The following is an 11,988-nucleotide window of genomic DNA, read 5'->3' as shown; positions in this document are numbered from 1 at the left end:
AGAGGGGTCCGGCTAAAGGCAAAAAAAAAAAAAAAAAAAATTGAATACTTGCGATAATCTAAAATTAATTTAAAGAGTACGTGGTGTGTAAGCAGCTAACTACTGGGCACATCGACAACTACGACAAGTTTTGCTATCAGCGGAATATCTGACCACTGCAGAATATTAACCCATTTCAGGCTGTGTTTTAATTAATTTTAGGTGGGCCGATCCCGGCGGTACTGCAATGCCGGGCCAACCCGCGACAGAGGTGGAGCAAGCCCCTAGCACTCCGTCATGAGCCAAAAATGAGTTTAATATTCTGGTCCTGCGATGCAGGACGTATCAGATATTAAGCTGATAAGAACAGATACTACACTTTGATCTTAGCCAAAAGGCCGAGAAGCGATAAGGAAAACCCGCAGTGGAAGGGCCTAAATGCTTGCAGCGTGTGCGCTCCACATGTGGGAGTGACACACGGTGGTACGGGCCGATATGGCAACAGGCGACCGTCGAAAACATCGCAAAAGCAAGTGCCGGAAGGAACGACAATTCACGAGAGCAATCGTCAACAGCCCAGTACTAGCGTCCATGTCGAAGAGTAAACGGCGACTCCCATTTGACCGCCGCTAGCTGCCAGGGCGGTGCAGAAGCCGTGCGGCCGCCCCACAGCAGCGCCAGGCCGGCGCGAGCTACACCGGCGCGAGGCCGGCGCGAGCTACACCTAGCCGAGTGCTTACATCGTCCACCGCCTACTGCATATGTGTGTGTACACACGTATTCTGCGTGCGTGCGGCGGCGACGACGACGTTCGCGAGGAGCTAAGGTTATAACTCCAAAAAATTTAATTAAAATTATCTGTGGCCGGACCATAAGAGACGCCAACGAGGCATCTGAAGGCACTGTTGTGTGCCCCCATAAATTGCCAGCCTGGTGTAATGCGGCTGCAAGAGGGGTCCGGCTAAAGGCAAAAAAAAAAAAAAAAAAAATTGAATACTTGCGATAATCTAAAATTAATTTAAAGAGTACGTGGTGTGTAAGCAGCTAACTACTGGGCACATCGACAACTACGACAAGTTTTGCTATCAGCGGAATATCTGACCACTGCAGAATATTAACCCATTTCAGGCTGTGTTTTAATTAATTTTAGGTGGGCCGATCCCGGCGGTACTGCAATGCCGGGCCAACCCGCGACAGAGGTGGAGCAAGCCCCTAGCACTCCGTCATGAGCCAAAAATGAGTTTAATATTCTGGTCCTGCGATGCAGGACGTATCAGATATTAAGCTGATAAGAACAGATACTACACTTTGATCTTAGCCAAAAGGCCGAGAAGCGATAAGGAAAACCCGCAGTGGAAGGGCCTAAATGCTTGCAGCGTGTGCGCTCCACATGTGGGAGTGACACACGGTGGTACGGGCCGATATGGCAACAGGCGACCGTCGAAAACATCGCAAAAGCAAGTGCCGGAAGGAACGACAATTCACGAGAGCAATCGTCAACAGCCCAGTACTAGCGTCCATGTCGAAGAGTAAACGGCGACTCCCATTTGACCGCCGCTAGCTGCCAGGGCGGTGCAGAAGCCGTGCGGCCGCCCCACAGCAGCGCCAGGCCGGCGCGAGCTACACCGGCGCGAGGCCGGCGCGAGCTACACCTAGCCGAGTGCTTACATCGTCCACCGCCTACTGCATATGTGTGTGTACACACGTATTCTGCGTGCGTGCGGCGGCGACGACGACGTTCGCGAGGAGCTAAGGTTATAACTCCAAAAAATTTAATTAAAATTATCTGTGGCCGGACCATAAGAGACGCCAACGAGGCATCTGAAGGCACTGTTGTGTGCCCCCATAAATTGCCAGCCTGGTGTAATGCGGCTGCAAGAGGGGTCCGGCTAAAGGCAAAAAAAAAAAAAAAAAAAATTGAATACTTGCGATAATCTAAAATTAATTTAAAGAGTACGTGGTGTGTAAGCAGCTAACTACTGGGCACATCGACAACTACGACAAGTTTTGCTATCAGCGGAATATCTGACCACTGCAGAATATTAACCCATTTCAGGCTGTGTTTTAATTAATTTTAGGTGGGCCGATCCCGGCGGTACTGCAATGCCGGGCCAACCCGCGACAGAGGTGGAGCAAGCCCCTAGCACTCCGTCATGAGCCAAAAATGAGTTTAATATTCTGGTCCTGCGATGCAGGACGTATCAGATATTAAGCTGATAAGAACAGATACTACACTTTGATCTTAGCCAAAAGGCCGAGAAGCGATAAGGAAAACCCGCAGTGGAAGGGCCTAAATGCTTGCAGCGTGTGCGCTCCACATGTGGGAGTGACACACGGTGGTACGGGCCGATATGGCAACAGGCGACCGTCGAAAACATCGCAAAAGCAAGTGCCGGAAGGAACGACAATTCACGAGAGCAATCGTCAACAGCCCAGTACTAGCGTCCATGTCGAAGAGTAAACGGCGACTCCCATTTGACCGCCGCTAGCTGCCAGGGCGGTGCAGAAGCCGTGCGGCCGCCCCACAGCAGCGCCAGGCCGGCGCGAGCTACACCGGCGCGAGGCCGGCGCGAGCTACACCTAGCCGAGTGCTTACATCGTCCACCGCCTACTGCATATGTGTGTGTACACACGTATTCTGCGTGCGTGCGGCGGCGACGACGACGTTCGCGAGGAGCTAAGGTTATAACTCCAAAAAATTTAATTAAAATTATCTGTGGCCGGACCATAAGAGACGCCAACGAGGCATCTGAAGGCACTGTTGTGTGCCCCCATAAATTGCCAGCCTGGTGTAATGCGGCTGCAAGAGGGGTCCGGCTAAAGGCAAAAAAAAAAAAAAAAAAAATTGAATACTTGCGATAATCTAAAATTAATTTAAAGAGTACGTGGTGTGTAAGCAGCTAACTACTGGGCACATCGACAACTACGACAAGTTTTGCTATCAGCGGAATATCTGACCACTGCAGAATATTAACCCATTTCAGGCTGTGTTTTAATTAATTTTAGGTGGGCCGATCCCGGCGGTACTGCAATGCCGGGCCAACCCGCGACAGAGGTGGAGCAAGCCCCTAGCACTCCGTCATGAGCCAAAAATGAGTTTAATATTCTGGTCCTGCGATGCAGGACGTATCAGATATTAAGCTGATAAGAACAGATACTACACTTTGATCTTAGCCAAAAGGCCGAGAAGCGATAAGGAAAACCCGCAGTGGAAGGGCCTAAATGCTTGCAGCGTGTGCGCTCCACATGTGGGAGTGACACACGGTGGTACGGGCCGATATGGCAACAGGCGACCGTCGAAAACATCGCAAAAGCAAGTGCCGGAAGGAACGACAATTCACGAGAGCAATCGTCAACAGCCCAGTACTAGCGTCCATGTCGAAGAGTAAACGGCGACTCCCATTTGACCGCCGCTAGCTGCCAGGGCGGTGCAGAAGCCGTGCGGCCGCCCCACAGCAGCGCCAGGCCGGCGCGAGCTACACCGGCGCGAGGCCGGCGCGAGCTACACCTAGCCGAGTGCTTACATCGTCCACCGCCTACTGCATATGTGTGTGTACACACGTATTCTGCGTGCGTGCGGCGGCGACGACGACGTTCGCGAGGAGCTAAGGTTATAACTCCAAAAAATTTAATTAAAATTATCTGTGGCCGGACCATAAGAGACGCCAACGAGGCATCTGAAGGCACTGTTGTGTGCCCCCATAAATTGCCAGCCTGGTGTAATGCGGCTGCAAGAGGGGTCCGGCTAAAGGCAAAAAAAAAAAAAAAAAAAATTGAATACTTGCGATAATCTAAAATTAATTTAAAGAGTACGTGGTGTGTAAGCAGCTAACTACTGGGCACATCGACAACTACGACAAGTTTTGCTATCAGCGGAATATCTGACCACTGCAGAATATTAACCCATTTCAGGCTGTGTTTTAATTAATTTTAGGTGGGCCGATCCCGGCGGTACTGCAATGCCGGGCCAACCCGCGACAGAGGTGGAGCAAGCCCCTAGCACTCCGTCATGAGCCAAAAATGAGTTTAATATTCTGGTCCTGCGATGCAGGACGTATCAGATATTAAGCTGATAAGAACAGATACTACACTTTGATCTTAGCCAAAAGGCCGAGAAGCGATAAGGAAAACCCGCAGTGGAAGGGCCTAAATGCTTGCAGCGTGTGCGCTCCACATGTGGGAGTGACACACGGTGGTACGGGCCGATATGGCAACAGGCGACCGTCGAAAACATCGCAAAAGCAAGTGCCGGAAGGAACGACAATTCACGAGAGCAATCGTCAACAGCCCAGTACTAGCGTCCATGTCGAAGAGTAAACGGCGACTCCCATTTGACCGCCGCTAGCTGCCAGGGCGGTGCAGAAGCCGTGCGGCCGCCCCACAGCAGCGCCAGGCCGGCGCGAGCTACACCGGCGCGAGGCCGGCGCGAGCTACACCTAGCCGAGTGCTTACATCGTCCACCGCCTACTGCATATGTGTGTGTACACACGTATTCTGCGTGCGTGCGGCGGCGACGACGACGTTCGCGAGGAGCTAAGGTTATAACTCCAAAAAATTTAATTAAAATTATCTGTGGCCGGACCATAAGAGACGCCAACGAGGCATCTGAAGGCACTGTTGTGTGCCCCCATAAATTGCCAGCCTGGTGTAATGCGGCTGCAAGAGGGGTCCGGCTAAAGGCAAAAAAAAAAAAAAAAAAAATTGAATACTTGCGATAATCTAAAATTAATTTAAAGAGTACGTGGTGTGTAAGCAGCTAACTACTGGGCACATCGACAACTACGACAAGTTTTGCTATCAGCGGAATATCTGACCACTGCAGAATATTAACCCATTTCAGGCTGTGTTTTAATTAATTTTAGGTGGGCCGATCCCGGCGGTACTGCAATGCCGGGCCAACCCGCGACAGAGGTGGAGCAAGCCCCTAGCACTCCGTCATGAGCCAAAAATGAGTTTAATATTCTGGTCCTGCGATGCAGGACGTATCAGATATTAAGCTGATAAGAACAGATACTACACTTTGATCTTAGCCAAAAGGCCGAGAAGCGATAAGGAAAACCCGCAGTGGAAGGGCCTAAATGCTTGCAGCGTGTGCGCTCCACATGTGGGAGTGACACACGGTGGTACGGGCCGATATGGCAACAGGCGACCGTCGAAAACATCGCAAAAGCAAGTGCCGGAAGGAACGACAATTCACGAGAGCAATCGTCAACAGCCCAGTACTAGCGTCCATGTCGAAGAGTAAACGGCGACTCCCATTTGACCGCCGCTAGCTGCCAGGGCGGTGCAGAAGCCGTGCGGCCGCCCCACAGCAGCGCCAGGCCGGCGCGAGCTACACCGGCGCGAGGCCGGCGCGAGCTACACCTAGCCGAGTGCTTACATCGTCCACCGCCTACTGCATATGTGTGTGTACACACGTATTCTGCGTGCGTGCGGCGGCGACGACGACGTTCGCGAGGAGCTAAGGTTATAACTCCAAAAAATTTAATTAAAATTATCTGTGGCCGGACCATAAGAGACGCCAACGAGGCATCTGAAGGCACTGTTGTGTGCCCCCATAAATTGCCAGCCTGGTGTAATGCGGCTGCAAGAGGGGTCCGGCTAAAGGCAAAAAAAAAAAAAAAAAAAATTGAATACTTGCGATAATCTAAAATTAATTTAAAGAGTACGTGGTGTGTAAGCAGCTAACTACTGGGCACATCGACAACTACGACAAGTTTTGCTATCAGCGGAATATCTGACCACTGCAGAATATTAACCCATTTCAGGCTGTGTTTTAATTAATTTTAGGTGGGCCGATCCCGGCGGTACTGCAATGCCGGGCCAACCCGCGACAGAGGTGGAGCAAGCCCCTAGCACTCCGTCATGAGCCAAAAATGAGTTTAATATTCTGGTCCTGCGATGCAGGACGTATCAGATATTAAGCTGATAAGAACAGATACTACACTTTGATCTTAGCCAAAAGGCCGAGAAGCGATAAGGAAAACCCGCAGTGGAAGGGCCTAAATGCTTGCAGCGTGTGCGCTCCACATGTGGGAGTGACACACGGTGGTACGGGCCGATATGGCAACAGGCGACCGTCGAAAACATCGCAAAAGCAAGTGCCGGAAGGAACGACAATTCACGAGAGCAATCGTCAACAGCCCAGTACTAGCGTCCATGTCGAAGAGTAAACGGCGACTCCCATTTGACCGCCGCTAGCTGCCAGGGCGGTGCAGAAGCCGTGCGGCCGCCCCACAGCAGCGCCAGGCCGGCGCGAGCTACACCGGCGCGAGGCCGGCGCGAGCTACACCTAGCCGAGTGCTTACATCGTCCACCGCCTACTGCATATGTGTGTGTACACACGTATTCTGCGTGCGTGCGGCGGCGACGACGACGTTCGCGAGGAGCTAAGGTTATAACTCCAAAAAATTTAATTAAAATTATCTGTGGCCGGACCATAAGAGACGCCAACGAGGCATCTGAAGGCACTGTTGTGTGCCCCCATAAATTGCCAGCCTGGTGTAATGCGGCTGCAAGAGGGGTCCGGCTAAAGGCAAAAAAAAAAAAAAAAAAAATTGAATACTTGCGATAATCTAAAATTAATTTAAAGAGTACGTGGTGTGTAAGCAGCTAACTACTGGGCACATCGACAACTACGACAAGTTTTGCTATCAGCGGAATATCTGACCACTGCAGAATATTAACCCATTTCAGGCTGTGTTTTAATTAATTTTAGGTGGGCCGATCCCGGCGGTACTGCAATGCCGGGCCAACCCGCGACAGAGGTGGAGCAAGCCCCTAGCACTCCGTCATGAGCCAAAAATGAGTTTAATATTCTGGTCCTGCGATGCAGGACGTATCAGATATTAAGCTGATAAGAACAGATACTACACTTTGATCTTAGCCAAAAGGCCGAGAAGCGATAAGGAAAACCCGCAGTGGAAGGGCCTAAATGCTTGCAGCGTGTGCGCTCCACATGTGGGAGTGACACACGGTGGTACGGGCCGATATGGCAACAGGCGACCGTCGAAAACATCGCAAAAGCAAGTGCCGGAAGGAACGACAATTCACGAGAGCAATCGTCAACAGCCCAGTACTAGCGTCCATGTCGAAGAGTAAACGGCGACTCCCATTTGACCGCCGCTAGCTGCCAGGGCGGTGCAGAAGCCGTGCGGCCGCCCCACAGCAGCGCCAGGCCGGCGCGAGCTACACCGGCGCGAGGCCGGCGCGAGCTACACCTAGCCGAGTGCTTACATCGTCCACCGCCTACTGCATATGTGTGTGTACACACGTATTCTGCGTGCGTGCGGCGGCGACGACGACGTTCGCGAGGAGCTAAGGTTATAACTCCAAAAAATTTAATTAAAATTATCTGTGGCCGGACCATAAGAGACGCCAACGAGGCATCTGAAGGCACTGTTGTGTGCCCCCATAAATTGCCAGCCTGGTGTAATGCGGCTGCAAGAGGGGTCCGGCTAAAGGCAAAAAAAAAAAAAAAAAAAATTGAATACTTGCGATAATCTAAAATTAATTTAAAGAGTACGTGGTGTGTAAGCAGCTAACTACTGGGCACATCGACAACTACGACAAGTTTTGCTATCAGCGGAATATCTGACCACTGCAGAATATTAACCCATTTCAGGCTGTGTTTTAATTAATTTTAGGTGGGCCGATCCCGGCGGTACTGCAATGCCGGGCCAACCCGCGACAGAGGTGGAGCAAGCCCCTAGCACTCCGTCATGAGCCAAAAATGAGTTTAATATTCTGGTCCTGCGATGCAGGACGTATCAGATATTAAGCTGATAAGAACAGATACTACACTTTGATCTTAGCCAAAAGGCCGAGAAGCGATAAGGAAAACCCGCAGTGGAAGGGCCTAAATGCTTGCAGCGTGTGCGCTCCACATGTGGGAGTGACACACGGTGGTACGGGCCGATATGGCAACAGGCGACCGTCGAAAACATCGCAAAAGCAAGTGCCGGAAGGAACGACAATTCACGAGAGCAATCGTCAACAGCCCAGTACTAGCGTCCATGTCGAAGAGTAAACGGCGACTCCCATTTGACCGCCGCTAGCTGCCAGGGCGGTGCAGAAGCCGTGCGGCCGCCCCACAGCAGCGCCAGGCCGGCGCGAGCTACACCGGCGCGAGGCCGGCGCGAGCTACACCTAGCCGAGTGCTTACATCGTCCACCGCCTACTGCATATGTGTGTGTACACACGTATTCTGCGTGCGTGCGGCGGCGGCGACGACGACGTTCGCGAGGAGCTAAGGTTATAACTCCAAAAAATTTAATTAAAATTATCTGTGGCCGGACCATAAGAGACGCCAACGAGGCATCTGAAGGCACTGTTGTGTGCCCCCATAAATTGCCAGCCTGGTGTAATGCGGCTGCAAGAGGGGTCCGGCTAAAGGCAAAAAAAAAAAAAAAAAAAATTGAATACTTGCGATAATCTAAAATTAATTTAAAGAGTACGTGGTGTGTAAGCAGCTAACTACTGGGCACATCGACAACTACGACAAGTTTTGCTATCAGCGGAATATCTGACCACTGCAGAATATTAACCCATTTCAGGCTGTGTTTTAATTAATTTTAGGTGGGCCGATCCCGGCGGTACTGCAATGCCGGGCCAACCCGCGACAGAGGTGGAGCAAGCCCCTAGCACTCCGTCATGAGCCAAAAATGAGTTTAATATTCTGGTCCTGCGATGCAGGACGTATCAGATATTAAGCTGATAAGAACAGATACTACACTTTGATCTTAGCCAAAAGGCCGAGAAGCGATAAGGAAAACCCGCAGTGGAAGGGCCTAAATGCTTGCAGCGTGTGCGCTCCACATGTGGGAGTGACACACGGTGGTACGGGCCGATATGGCAACAGGCGACCGTCGAAAACATCGCAAAAGCAAGTGCCGGAAGGAACGACAATTCACGAGAGCAATCGTCAACAGCCCAGTACTAGCGTCCATGTCGAAGAGTAAACGGCGACTCCCATTTGACCGCCGCTAGCTGCCAGGGCGGTGCAGAAGCCGTGCGGCCGCCCCACAGCAGCGCCAGGCCGGCGCGAGCTACACCGGCGCGAGGCCGGCGCGAGCTACACCTAGCCGAGTGCTTACATCGTCCACCGCCTACTGCATATGTGTGTGTACACACGTATTCTGCGTGCGTGCGGCGGCGACGACGACGTTCGCGAGGAGCTAAGGTTATAACTCCAAAAAATTTAATTAAAATTATCTGTGGCCGGACCATAAGAGACGCCAACGAGGCATCTGAAGGCACTGTTGTGTGCCCCCATAAATTGCCAGCCTGGTGTAATGCGGCTGCAAGAGGGGTCCGGCTAAAGGCAAAAAAAAAAAAAAAAAAAATTGAATACTTGCGATAATCTAAAATTAATTTAAAGAGTACGTGGTGTGTAAGCAGCTAACTACTGGGCACATCGACAACTACGACAAGTTTTGCTATCAGCGGAATATCTGACCACTGCAGAATATTAACCCATTTCAGGCTGTGTTTTAATTAATTTTAGGTGGGCCGATCCCGGCGGTACTGCAATGCCGGGCCAACCCGCGACAGAGGTGGAGCAAGCCCCTAGCACTCCGTCATGAGCCAAAAATGAGTTTAATATTCTGGTCCTGCGATGCAGGACGTATCAGATATTAAGCTGATAAGAACAGATACTACACTTTGATCTTAGCCAAAAGGCCGAGAAGCGATAAGGAAAACCCGCAGTGGAAGGGCCTAAATGCTTGCAGCGTGTGCGCTCCACATGTGGGAGTGACACACGGTGGTACGGGCCGATATGGCAACAGGCGACCGTCGAAAACATCGCAAAAGCAAGTGCCGGAAGGAACGACAATTCACGAGAGCAATCGTCAACAGCCCAGTACTAGCGTCCATGTCGAAGAGTAAACGGCGACTCCCATTTGACCGCCGCTAGCTGCCAGGGCGGTGCAGAAGCCGTGCGGCCGCCCCACAGCAGCGCCAGGCCGGCGCGAGCTACACCGGCGCGAGGCCGGCGCGAGCTACACCTAGCCGAGTGCTTACATCGTCCACCGCCTACTGCATATGTGTGTGTACACACGTATTCTGCGTGCGTGCGGCGGCGACGACGACGTTCGCGAGGAGCTAAGGTTATAACTCCAAAAAATTTAATTAAAATTATCTGTGGCCGGACCATAAGAGACGCCAACGAGGCATCTGAAGGCACTGTTGTGTGCCCCCATAAATTGCCAGCCTGGTGTAATGCGGCTGCAAGAGGGGTCCGGCTAAAGGCAAAAAAAAAAAAAAAAAAAATTGAATACTTGCGATAATCTAAAATTAATTTAAAGAGTACGTGGTGTGTAAGCAGCTAACTACTGGGCACATCGACAACTACGACAAGTTTTGCTATCAGCGGAATATCTGACCACTGCAGAATATTAACCCATTTCAGGCTGTGTTTTAATTAATTTTAGGTGGGCCGATCCCGGCGGTACTGCAATGCCGGGCCAACCCGCGACAGAGGTGGAGCAAGCCCCTAGCACTCCGTCATGAGCCAAAAATGAGTTTAATATTCTGGTCCTGCGATGCAGGACGTATCAGATATTAAGCTGATAAGAACAGATACTACACTTTGATCTTAGCCAAAAGGCCGAGAAGCGATAAGGAAAACCCGCAGTGGAAGGGCCTAAATGCTTGCAGCGTGTGCGCTCCACATGTGGGAGTGACACACGGTGGTACGGGCCGATATGGCAACAGGCGACCGTCGAAAACATCGCAAAAGCAAGTGCCGGAAGGAACGACAATTCACGAGAGCAATCGTCAACAGCCCAGTACTAGCGTCCATGTCGAAGAGTAAACGGCGACTCCCATTTGACCGCCGCTAGCTGCCAGGGCGGTGCAGAAGCCGTGCGGCCGCCCCACAGCAGCGCCAGGCCGGCGCGAGCTACACCGGCGCGAGGCCGGCGCGAGCTACACCTAGCCGAGTGCTTACATCGTCCACCGCCTACTGCATATGTGTGTGTACACACGTATTCTGCGTGCGTGCGGCGGCGACGACGACGTTCGCGAGGAGCTAAGGTTATAACTCCAAAAAATTTAATTAAAATTATCTGTGGCCGGACCATAAGAGACGCCAACGAGGCATCTGAAGGCACTGTTGTGTGCCCCCATAAATTGCCAGCCTGGTGTAATGCGGCTGCAAGAGGGGTCCGGCTAAAGGCAAAAAAAAAAAAAAAAAAAATTGAATACTTGCGATAATCTAAAATTAATTTAAAGAGTACGTGGTGTGTAAGCAGCTAACTACTGGGCACATCGACAACTACGACAAGTTTTGCTATCAGCGGAATATCTGACCACTGCAGAATATTAACCCATTTCAGGCTGTGTTTTAATTAATTTTAGGTGGGCCGATCCCGGCGGTACTGCAATGCCGGGCCAACCCGCGACAGAGGTGGAGCAAGCCCCTAGCACTCCGTCATGAGCCAAAAATGAGTTTAATATTCTGGTCCTGCGATGCAGGACGTATCAGATATTAAGCTGATAAGAACAGATACTACACTTTGATCTTAGCCAAAAGGCCGAGAAGCGATAAGGAAAACCCGCAGTGGAAGGGCCTAAATGCTTGCAGCGTGTGCGCTCCACATGTGGGAGTGACACACGGTGGTACGGGCCGATATGGCAACAGGCGACCGTCGAAAACATCGCAAAAGCAAGTGCCGGAAGGAACGACAATTCACGAGAGCAATCGTCAACAGCCCAGTACTAGCGTCCATGTCGAAGAGTAAACGGCGACTCCCATTTGACCGCCGCTAGCTGCCAGGGCGGTGCAGAAGCCGTGCGGCCGCCCCACAGCAGCGCCAGGCCGGCGCGAGCTACACCGGCGCGAGGCCGGCGCGAGCTACACCTAGCCGAGTGCTTACATCGTCCACCGCCTACTGCATATGTGTGTGTACACACGTATTCTGCGTGCGTGCGGCGGCGACGACGACGTTCGCGAGGAGCTAAGGTTATAACTCCAAAAAATTTAATTAAAATTATCTGTGGCCGGAC

General features: G+C 51.6%; 13 non-coding genes across 13 annotated transcripts; all 13 read right to left on the bottom strand.

The window, feature by feature from the left end:
* Positions 1-196: 196 nt before the first annotated feature.
* LOC126219080 (U2 spliceosomal RNA) lies at positions 197-389 on the bottom strand. The gene has a single exon (XR_007542579.1). It is a non-coding gene; the product is annotated as a U2 spliceosomal RNA (small nuclear RNA).
* Positions 390-1,124: 735 nt separating this feature from the next.
* LOC126219079 (U2 spliceosomal RNA) lies at positions 1,125-1,317 on the bottom strand. The gene has a single exon (XR_007542578.1). It is a non-coding gene; the product is annotated as a U2 spliceosomal RNA (small nuclear RNA).
* A 735-nt stretch (positions 1,318-2,052) lies between these two features.
* LOC126219078 (U2 spliceosomal RNA) lies at positions 2,053-2,245 on the bottom strand. The gene has a single exon (XR_007542577.1). It is a non-coding gene; the product is annotated as a U2 spliceosomal RNA (small nuclear RNA).
* A 735-nt stretch (positions 2,246-2,980) lies between these two features.
* LOC126219077 (U2 spliceosomal RNA) lies at positions 2,981-3,173 on the bottom strand. Its single transcript, XR_007542576.1, has one exon. It is a non-coding gene; the product is annotated as a U2 spliceosomal RNA (small nuclear RNA).
* A 735-nt stretch (positions 3,174-3,908) lies between these two features.
* On the bottom strand, positions 3,909-4,101 carry LOC126219075 (U2 spliceosomal RNA). The gene has a single exon (XR_007542575.1). It is a non-coding gene; the product is annotated as a U2 spliceosomal RNA (small nuclear RNA).
* A 735-nt stretch (positions 4,102-4,836) lies between these two features.
* On the bottom strand, positions 4,837-5,029 carry LOC126219074 (U2 spliceosomal RNA). The gene has a single exon (XR_007542574.1). It is a non-coding gene; the product is annotated as a U2 spliceosomal RNA (small nuclear RNA).
* A 735-nt stretch (positions 5,030-5,764) lies between these two features.
* Positions 5,765-5,957, bottom strand: LOC126219073 (U2 spliceosomal RNA). The gene has a single exon (XR_007542573.1). It is a non-coding gene; the product is annotated as a U2 spliceosomal RNA (small nuclear RNA).
* Positions 5,958-6,692: 735 nt separating this feature from the next.
* LOC126219072 (U2 spliceosomal RNA) lies at positions 6,693-6,885 on the bottom strand. The gene has a single exon (XR_007542572.1). It is a non-coding gene; the product is annotated as a U2 spliceosomal RNA (small nuclear RNA).
* A 735-nt stretch (positions 6,886-7,620) lies between these two features.
* Positions 7,621-7,813, bottom strand: LOC126219084 (U2 spliceosomal RNA). Its single transcript, XR_007542583.1, has one exon. It is a non-coding gene; the product is annotated as a U2 spliceosomal RNA (small nuclear RNA).
* Positions 7,814-8,551: 738 nt separating this feature from the next.
* On the bottom strand, positions 8,552-8,744 carry LOC126219083 (U2 spliceosomal RNA). The gene has a single exon (XR_007542582.1). It is a non-coding gene; the product is annotated as a U2 spliceosomal RNA (small nuclear RNA).
* A 735-nt stretch (positions 8,745-9,479) lies between these two features.
* On the bottom strand, positions 9,480-9,672 carry LOC126219082 (U2 spliceosomal RNA). The gene has a single exon (XR_007542581.1). It is a non-coding gene; the product is annotated as a U2 spliceosomal RNA (small nuclear RNA).
* Positions 9,673-10,407: 735 nt separating this feature from the next.
* On the bottom strand, positions 10,408-10,600 carry LOC126219081 (U2 spliceosomal RNA). Its single transcript, XR_007542580.1, has one exon. It is a non-coding gene; the product is annotated as a U2 spliceosomal RNA (small nuclear RNA).
* Positions 10,601-11,335: 735 nt separating this feature from the next.
* Positions 11,336-11,528, bottom strand: LOC126219071 (U2 spliceosomal RNA). The gene has a single exon (XR_007542571.1). It is a non-coding gene; the product is annotated as a U2 spliceosomal RNA (small nuclear RNA).
* Positions 11,529-11,988: the final 460 nt, after the last annotated feature.

This window comes from Schistocerca nitens, unplaced genomic scaffold (assembly GCF_023898315.1).
Source record: "Schistocerca nitens isolate TAMUIC-IGC-003100 unplaced genomic scaffold, iqSchNite1.1 HiC_scaffold_139, whole genome shotgun sequence".
Lineage (NCBI taxonomy): Eukaryota > Metazoa > Arthropoda > Insecta > Orthoptera > Acrididae > Schistocerca > Schistocerca nitens.
Note: the sequence above shows the minus strand (reverse complement) of the source record. Positions and strands in the feature narration are given on the sequence as shown.